The 17,818-nt window shown below is 38.7% G+C and overlaps 1 protein-coding gene across 2 annotated transcripts in view; it reads right to left on the reverse strand.

The window, feature by feature from the left end:
• CCHR2.PART0H21orf58 (chromosome chr2.part0 C21orf58 homolog) overlaps window positions 1–17,818 on the reverse strand; it is a 198,829-nt gene that overhangs the window by 20,547 nt on the left and 160,464 nt on the right. The gene's annotated exons all lie outside the window — the stretch shown is intronic.

Here is a 17,818-nt window from a genome sequence, read left to right on the forward strand (position 1 = left end):
TCCAGGGCTGGCTTTGCCACTGCTGTCCTGCAGTGCCTTATAGCTGGTCCTAATGCTGTATAATTTCCTCCTCCCAACCATAGCTTTGGGAATCTACCCAAATGTAATGACTGCAACAGTGAAACACGAAGAACATAGCACAGTTGTGTACACTAACCATAAATGTAGATGTTCGAGTGTATTCACTGTTGCAGTCCTGGTTACCCTCCCTTCAGCTCCCTATTTTTCTCTGGCTATACCTCTACTTTCTTTTACTATGCATAAAAGACCTTTTGGTGTATTTGCTTTTGGTTGGAGGTATATTTTTTGTGTTTTTGATTTTATTTGCTCCACATTTGGGGGGCACCTGACATCTGGGGCAAGAAAAACTGATGTAATGGCATCGGCTGCATGTTTTATATCCCTAATGACCTGACGTCATGGAAGAAGGGACAGCAACCAACGCAGGATCCAAGACTTTGTTAATCAGGCCGACTGAGTGCAACCTGCCAGCAGATTACCCAAATGTAATGACTGCTACAGTGAATACACTCGAACATCTACATTTATGGTAAATGTACACAACTGTAGTTATTGTGAAAGCATCCAATCATTTTCCCAGCTGAGAGAGCTATAAAGATAAGACAAACCCAGACAGCACTTAATAGCACCACTTGCTGTACCATGCTTCTTAGCAATTCTGTATGTGGTCCTCTTGTCTCCATGGAGACAATATGATAAAGAAAAATTGGCTACAAGATAATGTTCTCTGAAATCATCCAAGCATTTTTCCAGCTGAGAGAGCTATAAAGATAAGACAAACCCAGACAGCTCTTAATAGAACCACAGGCTTAACTGTGTGTCTCAGCATGGATGACATTTATTTTAGGTTATCTCAAAGCTGTATGTGTGGCTGTCAGTTTGGAACATTTGTTCCTAATAGGTGTGTAAAACTTCAATATTTGAAGATGTACATAGTTTTTTGTGTTATTATTAATTTAATAGATTTTAGGGGTATTGGGGTGTGGTTGTAGTTTTTCTTGAGAGTTTTCATTAAAACAAAAAGTTCTGTAAGCTGTGACATGGGCTCAAGTGGAGATGACAAGAAACAACTGTGTAAAAGGTTAACCTGCCAAACAGTGCATGCATGTAACACAAAAGCTGGAACTAGACATTTAACAAAAAAGCTGTTATACGTAAAAGATGGGAATAATAATTGTTCAAGAATATGATGCTTTCTGTAATGTTTATCAATGTGAATGGTCTCACAGACAAATACAAAAAGTAAAGAGTAGTGAACTATATTAAAAAATGTAGAGCACAAATAACTATGGTACAGGAGACACACTTGGAAAGAAGTGAACGTGTGAATTTGATAAAGGTTTTCAGGTGGTTGTTAAGTGGAATACCTTGGGCAAAGAAAGAGAGGAGTACTTATATTAATTGCAAGAGGAGCTCCAATAGTGATAGAAGAGGATACAAAAAGACAGTAATGGTAAATTTTAGTATTAAAGAGTTACTGGCAAGGGAGGAGGATTACACTGGCATGTATTTATATTCCAGCAAAAACTGCTGTAATGGAGCTGAAGAAAATTCAGGGATAAATAATCAGCTTTCAGCAAGTACTATTACTTGTAGGTAGGGACTGGAATTTGATTTGCAACAGTGAACATGTGTATGGGGGTCCCAGATGGAAAAATATGACAAAGGAGGGTGATTTGTTAAAGCAAGTTATGAAAATATTTGGCATGAAAGATGTGAATTCAGTACTAGGAGTTTGGACTGAAGAAAACTTTATAACATGCAAAGAAAGTCATGCACTATTTAAAAAGTAGTATTAAAAAACATTTTTGTTTTACTTACAGTTAACTTTCTCCCTTCTCTTCCCCTCTCCTGAATATTTTCTGAACATTAATGACATGAAGTAGGGCGTATGCTTTAGAGTCCCCTACAAGTTTATGAAAGTCCAAAAAAGTCTAACATTTCAAGATTTCTTTCTTCCCTGTTTCACAAATATAATTATTGCTTTACAATCCCATATTTGTTCATTTCCAAGTTACTGATTTTATTCTCCAAATGTTAATGACATGAAGTATTGCATATTCTTTAGAGTCCCCCTACAAGTTTAACAAAGTCCAAGAAAGTCCAATATTTCCAGATTTTCTTGTTTTATTCCTGTTCATCTCCATCTCCCAAACCCTGTCTCTGCTTCATTTCCAGTACAGTCTTGATTCTTCTAATGAACTACTGTGCTTTTTTCCCTCACACAAACATTTTTTGTTGAAACACTGTGAAAAGTTTCACTGGCACAGTCTCTCTGTGGTCTTTATTACCAGAAAAACAAGAAGCAAAATCTCCTTCTGTTTCACAGCTCATTTGTTCCCTATGTGCTGTACCCTCTAATTATATTATTCTTTGAAACGTCTCTTCTTGTGCAGTCTCATATTCAGCTAGCCTTTTCCTTCATTTTGACTTCTGAGTTTTGCATTTTTATCACCTTATCTGAGTATGTGTTTAAAGCTTCTTCATTTTTTTCAGCCTTTAATTGTTTGAGTTGATATACTGTATCGGTGTTTCATTTATTTTAGTCAGGTCTATGTATAGTTGCTGTATACTTTCCTCAAGGTTACTGGAAGTTGTGATTGGAGCTTGCACTGCATTTTGCTGAACAGCTACTGTACTTTTCCAAGTCAGTGATTTTTTCATCACCTTTTATAGAAGATTTTCCTTCAGGTCCTCCATATTTATTTATTTATTTATTTATTTATTTATTTATTTATTTATCTTGGCATCCAGGCAGTGCACTTACTAGCCAGTTACTGAAATTTACTCAGAAATCCAGGTCCACTGGCTTTCTCTGCTGAGTGTCTGTTTTCACACTGGGAGAGCTAGAACTAAGTTGTTACTCAATGTGCAGCAATCTTGGAAGTCCAAGGAAACAAAGGTATTGGGATCAAATAACTAGAGAAGGAAAGATAATAGAATGGGGAGATACTAAAAATGTATTTCAAGTGCAGGTTAGTGATTGCCTTCTTTATCAAGAAATGATATCAGAGTATAGGCAGAGAGAAAGAAATAGAGGGTCCTAAATGAAAGACCAGCACTGATAGAGTTTTTAGTAGAATTTAAAAAAGAAACTACCATTAAAAAGGAATAATTAGTGGCACACATAAATATTGCATGGTAACTATAAGAATCAATAAGAGGAGGTTAGAAAGGATTGAAAAGAGAGACTAGATAAGTAATTCATAAAGAAACGATGGGAAGATATATGTATGTCTCCCAGATATGCAAAAATCTAGAAAATTTAAGATTTTTGTTTGTCAGTGTTTACATAGATATTTTTTTATACACCAGGTAGACTCCACAGAATTTTTCCTTTGGTAGACAGCAAATTTTGGAGGTGTGATGAGGAAGAAATAGGTAATTGGGAATATATTTTCTGTGAGTGTAATGAGTTGTCAGACGTTAAAGATTAACCATGAAGAACCATTTGCCATCCAGGTCAAGAGTGTATTCCAACTATTTATTAGAAAAACAAGTTAAGCACTTTCATCCCCTCAAGGACTTCATCAGAACCTGATGCCATATAAAATCACATGACTTGTATACAACTTAAAACATACATCACCCAATCACATTGCATCCTCATGTCAGCTCCTTAACCCTTTAATGTCCATCATATGTTACCATCAGTGAAAACAAAGTCACTATCTATAACAAAATAAGCATAACCAATATGAGAGAAGCATAATAAAAACCTGATAAAAACAAAGTCTTCCTTTATCGTTTGTAACCAAATATACACAAATATACCCAGAACATTTATTTTTTTTATTTTAATGCCTTTATTGAATTATCACTTAAGACATGGGCAAACATGCATTTATATGAAAGAAAGCAAACCATGAAAATAGCTAGGCAGTGGGATAAATTAAAGTGGAGTTTAAAAATAGGGTGAAAATAAAAGAAAGGTAGATATGATTAAGAAGTAACAATTATTTAGAGGGACTGTCAAATGGTAAGGGGAGTCTCACAGAAAAAGAAGTGCAAATAGATGATGATGATGATGAAACGAGGGAAGCTCAAGAAACAAGGAGAGACTGGGATTTTGGATGCAGACTTTTAAGAAGAATAACAATAATCACACAGAATATTATATTCATAAACTACCAGAAAGTATTTTAAGAACTAATGCAACGTGGGAATGGAGAAAGGAGATTCTGCCATTAGGGATGACTGCAATTTGGGATACAGAAAATACGCAAGAGGGAGCTGAAATTTATTGGAGAAAACTGGCAAAGGAGCCAAGGTATTGGGAGCAAATAATTAGAGAGGGAAAGGTAATAGTATGGGAGGACGCCAAGAATTTATCTGTCAGCAGGTTAGAGATTGCCTTCCCTATCAAAGACTGATATCAGAGTATAGGCAAAGAAAAAGAAATAGGGAGTCCTAAATGAAAGACCAGCACTGGTAAAATTTTTAGTAGAAGCTAGAACAGAAGCTGCAGTTAAGAAAGGAATAATTGCTAGAACATATAAAATACTGCACAATAACTATAAGACTCAATCAGAGGAGGTTAGAAAGAATTGGGAAGATAGAATAAGCAATTCACAAAGAAACAATGGGGGATATATGTACATCTCCCAAATATACAACAAAAACTAGAAGATTTTGGATCTTTGCTTGGAAGTGTTTACATAGGTTTTTTTTTTACCCCAAGTAGATTCCAAAGAATTTTTCCTCAAGTAGACAGCAAATGTTGGAGGTGTGATGGGGAAGAAAGAGGTAACTGGGAACATCTCAATAACAATTACAAACAACAAAATGAATACAGAAACAAAAATTAGCAGTGAACTGAGGACTGACAAAGTATATAACAAATGCTGTTTAATTAAGTGCTTTCATTCTTTGCCAGTGAAGAACTTCGTCAAAATACATTCCAAGAGCAAAATAGTACATTTAAAGAGTTAAAAATGCTGATGCCATTATAATCAACCAATCCCACATACAATTCACAACTGTGTTCTTAAAGCATCATCCTTAATTAATACAGGCAAAAATAAATATTAAAAACACTTGTATTTTAAAAAAGGTTTTGATAGAAATACTTTCATTCATACCTGGAGCTGTGTCAACTCGTAAAAACACTTGCCATTGTAGCTCCATATATTCTAAAAAAACATTACAATGGCCTACAAATCTCCTTTTATCTAGTCTTTCAACAACTAAAAATCCTTACATTCCTGGGCATGCCTTGACAAAGCATTGGTTCTGTCCTTTTTATTTATTGCTGATGTGTGCTCTCTAATCCTATCTAGTAATCTCCTTGTGGTTTTTACTCAAAATACATTCCAAGAGCAAAATAGTACATTTAAAGAGTTAAAAATGCTGATGCCTTTATAATCAACCAATCCCACATACAATTCACAACTGTGTTCTTAAAGCATCATCCTTAATTAATACAGGCAAAAATAAATATTAAAAACTCTTGTATTTTAAAAAAGGTTTTGATAGAAATACTTTCATTCATACCTGGAGCTGTGTCAGCTCGTAAAAACACTTGCCATTGTAGCTCCATATATTCTAAAAAAACATTACAATGCCCTACAAATCTCCTTTTATCTAGTCTTTCAACAACTAAAAATCCTTACATTCCTGGGCATGCCTCGACAAAGCATTGGTTCTGTCCTTTTTATTTATTGCTGATGTGTGCTCTCTAATCCTATCTAGTAATCTCCTTGTGGTTTTTACCCACATAAAAACCATCACAACTAGTATGATACATCAAACCATTGCTTTGGCAATTATATCTATCATGTGTTATCAGTGTATAATTGATGTGTTTAAAATAAAAACTGCTCACCGTTAGAATGTATCTACAGTAAGACCAATTTTGACAAGCAAAAGTACCACAAACTCTAGGGCCATAATGTCAGAAAGTGTTGAAAAAGATCTTTCTAAACTCTGTTTTAAATTCCCAGCTTTTTTTAAGATAAAATTAGGACCTTGTCCTAAAACTCTAGATAGTTCTTGGTTACCCATTATTATCTTCCAGTTATTAGACATAATCTTCCTTATAATGGGACCACCACTACTCATGGGAACTGGGAATAAACACCTTAGATCTTTTTGTGGACCATAATGAAATATCTTATCCTTCCTAGAGACAAACCCTGCCTTTAACAAAATATAGAAGATTTAGGATCTTTGCTTGGAAGTGTTTAAATAGATATTTTTATACTCCAAGCAGGTGCCAAAGAATCTTTCCTCAGGTAGACAGCACATGTTGGAAATGTGATGGGAAAGAAATAGGTAACTGGGAACATATTTTCTGGGATTGCAATGAGTTGGCAGACTTTAAAGATTCCCTGCAGACTGCTTGTTTGAGATACTGAGTGAGCAAATTGTTGTAACTAAGGAAATCATTTTGTTGAGCTATGATAGAGAATGGGAATTGCCCAGACATAGTAAAGCTTTGCTGAGTCCAATTATGGTGGCTGCCAAAATCAAAGTCTAAACCAATGCTATTAGAAGCAACAAATATAGTAACAGACATAAAACAACTGGAATTGGAATCTTTAGAAAAAGGTAGGTGCAAATTACATAGGAAAAATGGGAATCATGGAATCAATACATGCAGAGGAGGAACAAGGTTTAAATGAAGGCAGGATTTGAATGAGTTATACAATGTCTGACTAACAATGACTGGATATATTATAATTGATGTATAATGTTTGCAGCTACAGTTGTATCAGCATGATTTGTGATGTATAATGTTTGCAACTGAGGTTGTGTTGGTATAGTTTAATGTTCTGTAGTCCTATCTCACCTTCATTCTTTACATATGGGATCAGAGCCGATCCTCAGCTCCAACTTGGGCTATTTACAAACTGGAAGACTTCTGGTTGGCTCGTGGCTAGGTAGGTATCATGGTGCACCAGTACAATTCCCAGATCTCGTTTGCTGCATCAACGCGTTCAGTTGTGCTTCTCTGGCTAAGTGAGTGCAATTTATTTCCATTTTTACTAAAATTTCTTGGCTGTTTAGTTTAAAATAGTTTAATATAGTTAAAACTGTTACTGCTTATAGTAATCAGTTAGCATAGTTGTTATTATAGTTGTTATTAGAGTTGTTAGCTTTTACTTGCACCATTTGGTACATTTTTTGGCCTTTGGCCTTTTCTTACTTCGTTGGTATCCCTTGTAGTAGTTTTTCCTAGATTGGTAGCATATGCACCTTTTGCGCACTGTTATTCTGTGTGTGTTGATAGAGTTTTTGGTGGTTTTCCATTTGTTATTTAGCCTAGTTCATTAGCTTGTTGTTAGCATCGTTGGATTGCTACTATTGTTAACAGAACTACGTTCTCTTTGTGCTTGACATAAGCCTGAATTTGTGATTTTCCACTCATTACTGTATTTCTTTTGAGTGTGCGATACTTTCTAACTTTCTCTAACGTTTTGGGTCTGTTTCAGTTAGAATACCCTATCTCTTCCTTGACCGGGCTAGGCCCATTTAACTTAGAGGACCTAGTCTTTGTGGTGTCTTATCCTTACTGCAGGGCTAGGCCTGTTTAAATTAAAGGACCTAGTCCTCCTTCTTCCCTTTCTCTGTGTGCATGTGTCCTGTATCGCAGAATGTCTAAAGAAGGTAAGGATCATAAGCCATCCAGCTTTAAGAAATGTATTAAGTGCTCTCAAAAAATGTCTATAATGGATGGTCACGGTAACTGCATTTGCTGTTTAGGGGCCATCCATTTACAGGAGACCTGTTTATTTTGTCATGCATTTAGTCCTAGGGTGTTGCAGAAAAGGAAGAACAAGCTCATCCTAAAAGGTCTTCTTAAACCTTTCTTCGAGGAAGATTTGTCTTGTTCCTCATCATCCTGTAAATCTACAAAGGGAAAGTCAAAATCTTCTAAGAGGCCACCCTGGCACTGGCTGGTGTCTTGGAGCCACCTCTTAAAGTTTCAAAAACAGACAAATCCACTGTTTCATCAGCTCCACAGACCTCGGAGCCAACTGAGAGCAGTATTGTTATTGCAGGGTCAGTTCCAAGTATTTTGGAGCCAACCGCTGAGACTATTAAGACTGTTTCTCGGAACCGGTCTATGGACCCACTACTGGCCTCCTTGTTATTGAAGTCTCCTATACCTCAGAGATCCCGATCTCCTACTATGTCATCCAGGCCTTCCAGGCATTTATTGGAAGAAGATGTGGAGAGGGTAGTGCTGAGACCTTTGAAGTTGTCTGCTTTGCCTAAATTGTTGTTGGCTCTGACCCAGTCGGCTGCAGAGCCACTCGAGCCCTTTCATCCCTCTGTGTTCATTCTTCTTCCAAGCCATGCTGGTCTTTCCGAGCCAGAGTGCTTGGTACCACTGGTGGAACCTTCGGCTCCAGCTCCTCTTGTAGCTGTTTCGGAGCCAAGTTCTGCTCTGACACTTTCAGTGCCATCTGTAGTGTCAAGGGGCCGAAGCTCTCCGGTCAGCCCTGACAGGGAAGCTTGTAGCCGAACTTCTTCAGTTGCAAGTCTTCCTCTCGCCACGTCGGCTAGAGTGAGATCGGACCCTGTGTCTATCTCAGAGCCAGTGGCTCTGGCACCAATGGCATCCTCAGTCTCCTTGGAGCCGGGGAGGTCCTCAGAGCCAGAGAGGTCGGCATTCAAGATGATGAGTGTGCTGTCCTGATCGTCAACTCCTACCAGAGGTACCGGCACTCTTCCCCTATAGCACCTACTTCTGTCTCAGCTCCTACTCCTTCCAGCAGCAGCAGAGACCCCCAGCCTCAGGAGCCACTGGCTGGTGGCCCCCACTCTTGCGAGACCTCCCCAGAATGTCCTTCTGAGGAGCCCCCATGGAAGAGGACTTGTAAGAGGAAGCATGTCGACTCCCAGGATGAGTCTTTGACATCTGACACTGACCTCGAGGAATCAGAAGAGTCCCCCAAGTCGTCCTCTAATGATGTCTCCTTTGTAGACATTCTGGAGATCCTTAAACAGAGGTGTGGCTGGCCTACTGTCACCCCTTCTGATGAGGAGTCGGTGTACTTGAAGGCTTTCAGGACTCAACCTTCTGCCTCTTGGGTGTCTCCCACCCTTCAACAAACTGATGGATTTAGTTAGTCGAAAGGTGTGGGATACTCCTGATGCCGTGAAGCCAGTCCCCAGGAGACCAAACAAGTTTCTTACTCCCCCTCCAGGAAAAGACTTTTTATCTAAAGGTGTGCCTATAGATGCCAAGGTGGTGGCAGTGGCCACTAAGAATGATGGACAAATACAGGATCTTTTCTTCAGTGGCATTTACCCTTAGATTGCTGAATTACCCTACTCACTTTATGAGGCTTCAGAGAGATCTCCTTAAAGAGTTAGAAGACTCTTTACAAGGTACATGTACTGAGGTAGTCCCTGACAAGGTATTTGCCAAGTTGTCCACCTTGAACTCTATCATTAACTCTTCCATGCAGCTTATTTCATATGCGGCTGATGGAGCGAGTAGAGCAGTGGGTTCAGGAATTTATCTGAGGTGTCATTCCTGGATGCATTTGTGTAACTTTGTGGAACCATTTAAGTCTATCTTTACCAATGCCCCCTTTGACGGTTCCTCATTGTTTGGATCCAAGGTAATGGACACTCTCACCTGGTAAGAGCAAGAAGGAAAAACACTCTCTGCCATGGGAGTACATTTTACTGTTCCCTATAGACCATACCCTAAGGGTCAGAGGGGTGGTAAGATATGGTTCAAGAAGTCCCAGATGTTTTTCCAGGAGGCAAAGGGTGACTCCTCCTTCAGAAGCAGAGGAGGGCCGGTCGGGGTTACATTTCTTTGTATCCAGAAGCCTGGCTAAGTATCACTCAAGACAAGTGGGTACAAAGATTTATTACCACAGGTTATGTCATACCCTTTTCTCTTCCACCTTTTGTTCCCAAGAAGATCTCAGATGTTCCACCCAGAGTCACAGGGATCAGGCAACTGTGGAGGTCAACAAGTTGCTGTCAAACCAAATAGGATCCAGAATATACTCCAGATTCTTTTTAGTACCAAAATGTACAGGGGACTGGAGGCCCATTCTGGACCTCAGCAGATTGAATGAATCAGTAAAGAAGTACAAGTTCCAGATGGTAACACAGTAGTCTATACTCCCGTTGTTAGGGAAAGACAACTGGATGTGCTCAATAGATCTCCAAGACACCTACTACCACATAAAAATGAACAGGGTATCAAGGAATCATCTACGCTTCTGGCTGGGAGCTAGTCACTACCAGTTCCATGCTCTGCTCTTTGGTCTTACCACAGCCCCCAGGATGTTCACCAAATGTATGGCAATAGTGTCAGTTCACCTAAGACATCGAGGATTCCAGGTGTTTCTCTATTTGGACGACTGGCTCCTGAACACCCCCACCAGGCTTCTACTCCTTCAGAGCAGGGACACTACTATTCAGCTTTGTGCCCAGCTGGAAATCTCTATAAATTGGGAAAAATCTGCCTTATTGCCTTCTCAATCTGTGATTTTTATAGGTGCAGGGATAGACACAGTAAACATGGTGACTCATCTTCCTGCCAAAAGGGCACATAACCTGGTTCTTCAAATTCAGCATCTTCCCCCCTTATGAAGTGTCAAAGCCAAGATTATTCTGCAGTTCCTTGGGACCATGGCTTCCACCATACTATTAGTGCCACTAGTCAGGTTACACATGAGAATTCTTCAGTGGCTTCTGTCGTCCCAATGGGCCTTTCAGCATCTTCCATTATCCCATCACATTTTGCTGACAGAATTTTACTGGAAGGACCTCCTTTGGTGGACATTACCCAGTCAACTGACCACAGGCGATTCATTATTTCCTCACCAATCCATTGCCACTGCAACCACGGATGCCTCACAGATAGGGTGGGGGGCATTATCTAGGCAGGACTGTCCAAGGCACATGGCAAGATCACAAGGCACATGGCAAGATCACAAGGCTCACCTGCATATCAACGTTCTAGAGATGAGGGTGGTGCTCCTGGTGTTGCAAGCACTTCACTAACTTCTTCCTCTGGGGACTACTGCAATACAGTCCGACAACTTGTCGGTAGTATGGTTTATCAACAAACAGGGCTGAACCAGATCTTATCCACTTTGTCGAGAGGCCATGCAAGTTTGGAAATGGGTGATATCTTCCCAGCGTTTTCTGGTGGCAACGCACATTTCAGGGATGACCAACGTACTAGCCGACAAGCTCAGCTGGGCGATACTGATGCCTCATGAGTGGTCTCTGAAACAGGAAACAGAAGAACATATTTTCCGCAGGTGGGGACAGCCTTGTTGCAATCTCTTTGCCAGCCCAGTCAATGCCAAATGCAGCAGCTACCTTTCCCTCATCCCCCCTCTGGGGGAGTCACCCAGAGACGCACTTGTTCACGATTGGCCCCTGGGTCTCCTGTATACTTTTCCTCCCTTTCCTCTCATTCCCAAGGTTATTCAGAAAGCAAAATAGCTGGGAAGCAAACTGATCCTCATTACTCCTTACTGGCCTTATCAGATTTGGTTCCCCTTCCTCAGGCCTCTTCTCCTGGATGATCCTTGGATTCTGGACCCAGTTTCAGACCTGTTGACTCACATGTCAGGTTCACTTCACCCCTCCTTACACACCCTCAATTTGACAGCGTGGCTGCTCCAGTTACATCCCTAGTCAGGCTTCATGACTTCTTGCCTTCCGTGACTTATATCCTTACATCTTCTCATAAACCTTCCACTAGGAGACTATATTCCAGTAAATGGAAACTATTCTGTCTTTGAGTGGGGAAATGGATGTTAACCCCTACACTGCCTCCATTCCAGTGGTTTTGGAATTTCTTTCTGAACTTTTTCACCACGGATCTGTGGCTGCCACTATCAGAGTTCAATTGGCAGCGATTTAAAATTTTCATCTAGGTTTCCCAGATTCTAACTTGATGTCTCATAAACTGTGCAAAACCTTCCTTAAAGGTGCCACTTTGTTAAGACCACCTGTTCAAGGACCTGTGGCCTCATGGGATTTAAATTTTGTGTTATCTAAATTAACATCTCCGCCCTTTGAGCCTTCTCATTCATCCTCTTTGAAATTTTTGTCTTGGAAGATGATGTTTTTGGTGGCTATCATGTCTGCCTAACGGGTGTCACAATTGCAAGCATTGTCTGTTAAATCACCTCACCTTATCTGATTTTTCACAAAGACAGGGTGTCCCTTCATACAAATCCCTCCTTTGTCCCCAAAGTCTGCTCTAATGCCACTTTGAATCAGTCCATAGAACTTCTGGCTTTCTTTCCAAATCACTGCAATGCAGCTGAGTACAGGTTTCACCAGCTGGATGTCCATAAACAATTACGTTTTTATTTGCACCGGACTAAAGACATCAGAAAATCAGATCAGTTATTCATTTCCTTTTCTAAATCCAGGTTGGGCTTACAAGTTTCCAAAGTCACTCTCTCTAACTGGATTTCTAGCTGTATAGTTTATGTTTACAATTCTGAGGGTAAACCTTTAACCTTTAAAATCAAGGCTCATTCTACCAGATCTCAGTCTACCTCTGCAGCCTTTCAAGCCAGTGTCCCACTTGATAATATTTGTGCAGCAGCTACGTGGGCTACCCCTCACATGTTTATTACTCATTACAAATTGGATTTAACCTCCAGGAGTAGAGCATCTTTTGGTTCCACGGTACGCAGGAGTATTTTTCCTTGAGCAACCCAAGAATAAGGTGCTAGGGATGCTGTCCCATATGTAAAGAATGAAGGTGAGATAGGACTACAGAACATAAAGAAGTTATGTACTCACCATAACGTTCCATGCTTGTAGTCCATTTCACCCTTCATTCTTACGAACCCGCCCTCCTGCCCCCATCCTGGAAGTACCTGGAGACAGAAAAATATTAATTTCATTATTTATGGAGACCTTTTAGTATTGACTTCTTTCTGTATGTTGTTATTATTTCTTTTAGTCAGCAGCAAACAAGATCTGGGGATTGTACTGGTGCACCATGGGATACCTACCTAGCCACGAGTGAGCCAGAAGTCTTCCAGCTTAAAAATAGGCTGAGTCGGAGCTGAGGATCGGCTCTGATCTCATATGTAAAGAATGAAGGGTGAGATGGACTACAAACATGGAACATTATGGTGAGTACATAACTTCTTTTTTTATTTATATAAATGTAAGATTGCCTATGTCATACATGATAATTAATAAAGATGTTTCTTGTTCAAAAAAGGGAACTGTCTCAATATGTTCCACAACACTAAAAATATCTTCCACAGCACTGAGATGTCCTTGTCTGGTTTCATCAGTTACAAAATAATATCATCTACAAATAGAGCCAGCTTTCTTGATTATAATACCAATTATATCCTTGGATTTTTGAGTTCCTTATTTTCTTTGCCAACGGCTCTAAATATAAAGCAAATAACAAAGGGGAAACAGAACACCCTTACCTGGTTCCGCTGTTCAGACAGAACTTGTCAGAGAGCAACCTTTCCACTTTAAGTTTTACCTCTGATTCCTTATATAGCCTCCTAATTAATCTTGTTATTATATCAGGAAATACAAATGCTTCCATTGCCCTACTCATAGAATCCCAGCTATTCTGTTGAATGCTGTCTCTGCATCAAGACCCACCAACTGTGTTATTTTCTTACTTTGTGCTTCCTTCTGAGTCATCATTGTTCTGTTAATGTTGTCAAATGTTTTCTTCCCCTACACACAACCACACTGATCCATATTTATCAATTTTGGCAACACCTTTGCCACTCTTTTAGTTATTATAGACATAAACACTTCCATTCCATGATTATATTTTCCCATCTTTTATCACTATTACAGTTCTCTAGCAGTTAGTACTCCCCTTTTCCAATGTTCCTGATACTCTGCTGAATATCCCTCCTGAAATCCTTTCTTTATCAAATTCACATGCTCATTTCTTTTCAAGTGTGCCTCCTGTAGTGTTAATATTTGTACTCTACATTTTAAATCAGTACTCTTTCCTTTGTGCTTGTACCTGTGAGGCCATTCATTTTCCAAAATAATATGTTTAATGTAGCCATTATGATAAGAAGCTGTTATTTCCACCTATTGTATACGACAGCTTCCTAAAATATCTATTTCCAGTTTTTGTGTTACATGCAATCACTATTGTTTGGCAGGTTGATCTTTTATAGAGTTGTTTCTTGCCATCTTCATTTTACTCTATGTCCTATTTTACAAGACTTTTTGTTTTAATGAAAACAAAATACACCCCCATAACATTTAACTTAAAACAAATACACAAAACAATGTATATCTTCAAATAATGAAATTTAACCCTCCTGATAGGAACAATTGTCCCAAACTGACAGCTGAACACACAGGCAAATCTAACCTAAAGTTAAGGTATTCATGCTAAGATGCATATTATAGCTTATGGTCCTACTTACATCAATTGCTTTCTTTTCTTGTCTTATCCTTATTCCTCTCCATATGTGAGAAACAGCTGGTATGATTTCGGAAAACATTAACTTTTAGCCTGTCAGCTTGTCTCCATGGAAACCTAAGAATAGCTACAGACTTCTTAAATTGAACATTTATTTGCTAAAAGAAAACTTTTCATTACATTTAGTGTTCTCTTATTTACTTACGTTCACAAAAATAGTTATTACATTAAGGCAAGGGCTTTAATGTAAGCATTCACCTATGAAAAAGTAAGAGAAAACTTTACTCTACAGATATTATATGTTATGCACTTTTAAACCCCATCCTCCACGTCAGCAACCCAAGATTACAGCATAATTACTTAAACATGCTTTTGTCAAGTCTTTCTCCTCTTTTTACATTGCAGTGCCCACATTTCTTAAAACTAAAAAAAGAAGAAGAAAAAAGGAACTTTCTTACTTTAGTATATCAATACAGCAATAACCAAAAATGCTTTACTATATGACATGCAATTTATATCATAAACATTCTATACAAATACTATTAAGAACAAAACTTGTTTTACTTACAATTACTTTTTTTCCCTCTTTGCCTTCAGTGTCCTTCCAAAGATTAATGGATGAAGTGGAGCTTTTGCTTTTCAGTCCCCAACAAGTTTAACAAAGTCAACAGAAGTCCAGTCTTATTTAACTAATTTCAGTGTTGCTAGTCTTTTTTCTGTTCATCTCCATCTCTCATCCCCAGACTCTGGTTCAAGTCCAAGGAACTTCCAATTCTTCTAGTCAACTCCTGTGCTTTTTTCTGTCTCTCAAGCATTTTCCTTTGAAACACTGGAAAATGTTTTGCTCGCAAAGTCCCTCTATAAGTTTTGTTACCAGAAGAATGAGAAGCACAGTTCCCTACTATTTGTTGGCTCACTTTTTGTTATACAAGGCTTTGTATTTCCTTCTCAGCATGTTCTGCATCAAAAATGACTTTGATCTTCTAGAAAAATATTCTGAAGACAGCTGGATACAACATCTTGAAACTTATACCTGCCTCTCAGCATTCCCTGATAGCTGGGATAAATTTGCTTCTCATCTGCCTGATGTACAGTGATTAATCCTTTTCCACAAATAATCTATTTTATCAGTTTTTTAATACTTTGCCCTTCTGCCACAGTTTTGTCAGGATCAACCTTTTCTGCTCTTATGATTGCATCTTTACTAATATAGGTCTTGGATACTTTCTCTTGGATAGGTGTGAAGCATACACAGTATGTGTCCTTTCAATTAACATATCCTGCTGTGGAATACCAATCCAGTTTCTTATTTCTGCTTTCATAAAATGAATGCAGTCTGTTCCTTCCAGCAGAAAATCTCAGGTTTCTCTGTGTGCCATGTCCTCTAACTCTACCATTTTTTGAAACAGCTCTTCTTGAGGAGTCTCATGCCCAATTAGTCCTTTCTTCTTTTCAAACTATGTTTTTTGCAGTTTTATCAGTTCATCAGAATAGTTGATTAAAACTTCTTCCATTTTTCCAGCCTTTTTTGTTTGAATTGATATATTCCTTCAATGTTCCCTTTATTTTAATCAGCTCTGAGCACATTATATGTATTTTTCCCTTTAGATTATTGGAAGCTATGAATTGCACCAACACTGTTTTGCTGAACAGTCGCATGATTCTTCCCAGTCAGGGTTTTCTCTTCAACTTTTCTAGCTGGTTTTCTTATAGGCTGTCTAAATTTCTTCTTTTATAGCATCCAGGCATTGTACTTACTAGCCAGTAAATTAATTTATTAAATGTGGCAGAGTTACTTGCCCCTGTTTCTCAGTTTCTTAATTCTCACTTGGAGAACTAAAATTAAGCTCTTGATCAGTGTGTGGTCATCTTGAAAGTCCCCAGAAACAGTTAATATTGAGTACAAAAAAAAAAGAAAAGTTACAATATTTATAACTTACTAATATAACATTTGCCTGACACATAACAACCAGCAGCAACATTCCTTTTCAAACATTACAACACTTGGTGTCTGGCTTACCCAGCAAGTTAAATTTCATCACCAAGTTGAAGTAAGCAAATGAAACAACCAACTTTTTTGTGCTAGGAAAATACCCCCCCCCCCAAAGATAGAAATGCCTTGAATATTGACTTCCACTTACTACTTCAATGAGAAACATAGCTAGGCTATCTGGTGCCCTGTGAAGTTCTCTAAATTGATGTTCCCTTATCTCAAAAAAAAAAAAAAAAAGAAAAGAAAAAGGTATTGTCTAAGTTGAAGACCAAAACAAAAACTCATCTGTTACTGTGTCAAGCTGCTTGCTACACACTGAAAACTTCATCAGTTCAGCTGCAGCATCAGCATTCATTTATGAAGCCCAAATACCAAATACCCTCTTGGTACAGCACTCTTACACCATTGTCACCTGCCAGTCATGCCCACAAACAGCTTGTGCTTGGGACAGCACCCCCCAACCCCACTTTAGTTTCAACTCTAGCCTCAGTTTACGAAACCAACCCATCCACACTGTAGACCACAGTTAACAACATTTGCAGATTCCTCAGACTAATTCCCCAGTCAGAACATTACTGTAAAATACTCAGAAAGGTACACTGGCCTCCAGTTTTACACATGATAAAGCTTTTTCTATGCCCTCTACCATTCAAAGTAAATAATTGTGAATCCTTCCCCTTCTTTGCCATCTGTTTATCTATTTGCACCTATACTTATCATCTCAGATCCCTCTTCCACAGCATAACAGCTCTGCAGACATCAAGAACCAAACTATACTGCAGTGACCACAGTTTCTCTGGCCAAGGACCCATAATCTGGGAATCTCTTCCAGCCTTCCTAAATAGAAGTACTTTCTATAAAACTTTTAGGCATGATCTCAAACAATTCCCATTCAAGGATGCAGCATGTAAATGCTTCAACACAAGTGCAATCACCTAAATCCTCTTTTTTGGTACATGGGTGAACCTGAATTTAGTGCATTGTCACCAGTATTACCCTGGTTAACAAATTAAAATAAATACAATAAAATAAGTAAATAAAACAAAATAAAATAAAGCTCTGCAAAGAGAAACAAGAAAATGCCTTGGCTAAGCAATCACCGCAACACAGTTACCATCAGCAAATGGCAGTTTGCTGGAGCTGAACTTGGCCCCTTGAGGGATAAACATGGTATACTATTAGTTTATATGTCCTGTGGAAGGGGAACAGTTTAAAAATGATGGAAAAAGCATAGTGGGTAGTGGGGGTCCTCAGTGGCTTGAATTTGACCAGTCATGACAAAAAGGAGGTGCATAAACCTAATATGCACAGTTCTAATGCTTTGTTTGACTTGCCTTTTTCCAATTAATTTTAGTAATACTGGAGGTACATAAAACAGTTAAAATGAAAACACTTTATACTTATTGTTATACAAAGTATTGGTCTAGTGT

Source organism: Protopterus annectens, chromosome 2.part0 (assembly GCF_019279795.1).
Source record: "Protopterus annectens isolate FY-2018-M chromosome 2.part0, PAN1.0, whole genome shotgun sequence".
In the NCBI taxonomy this organism is placed as follows: Eukaryota; Metazoa; Chordata; order Ceratodontiformes; family Protopteridae; genus Protopterus; species Protopterus annectens.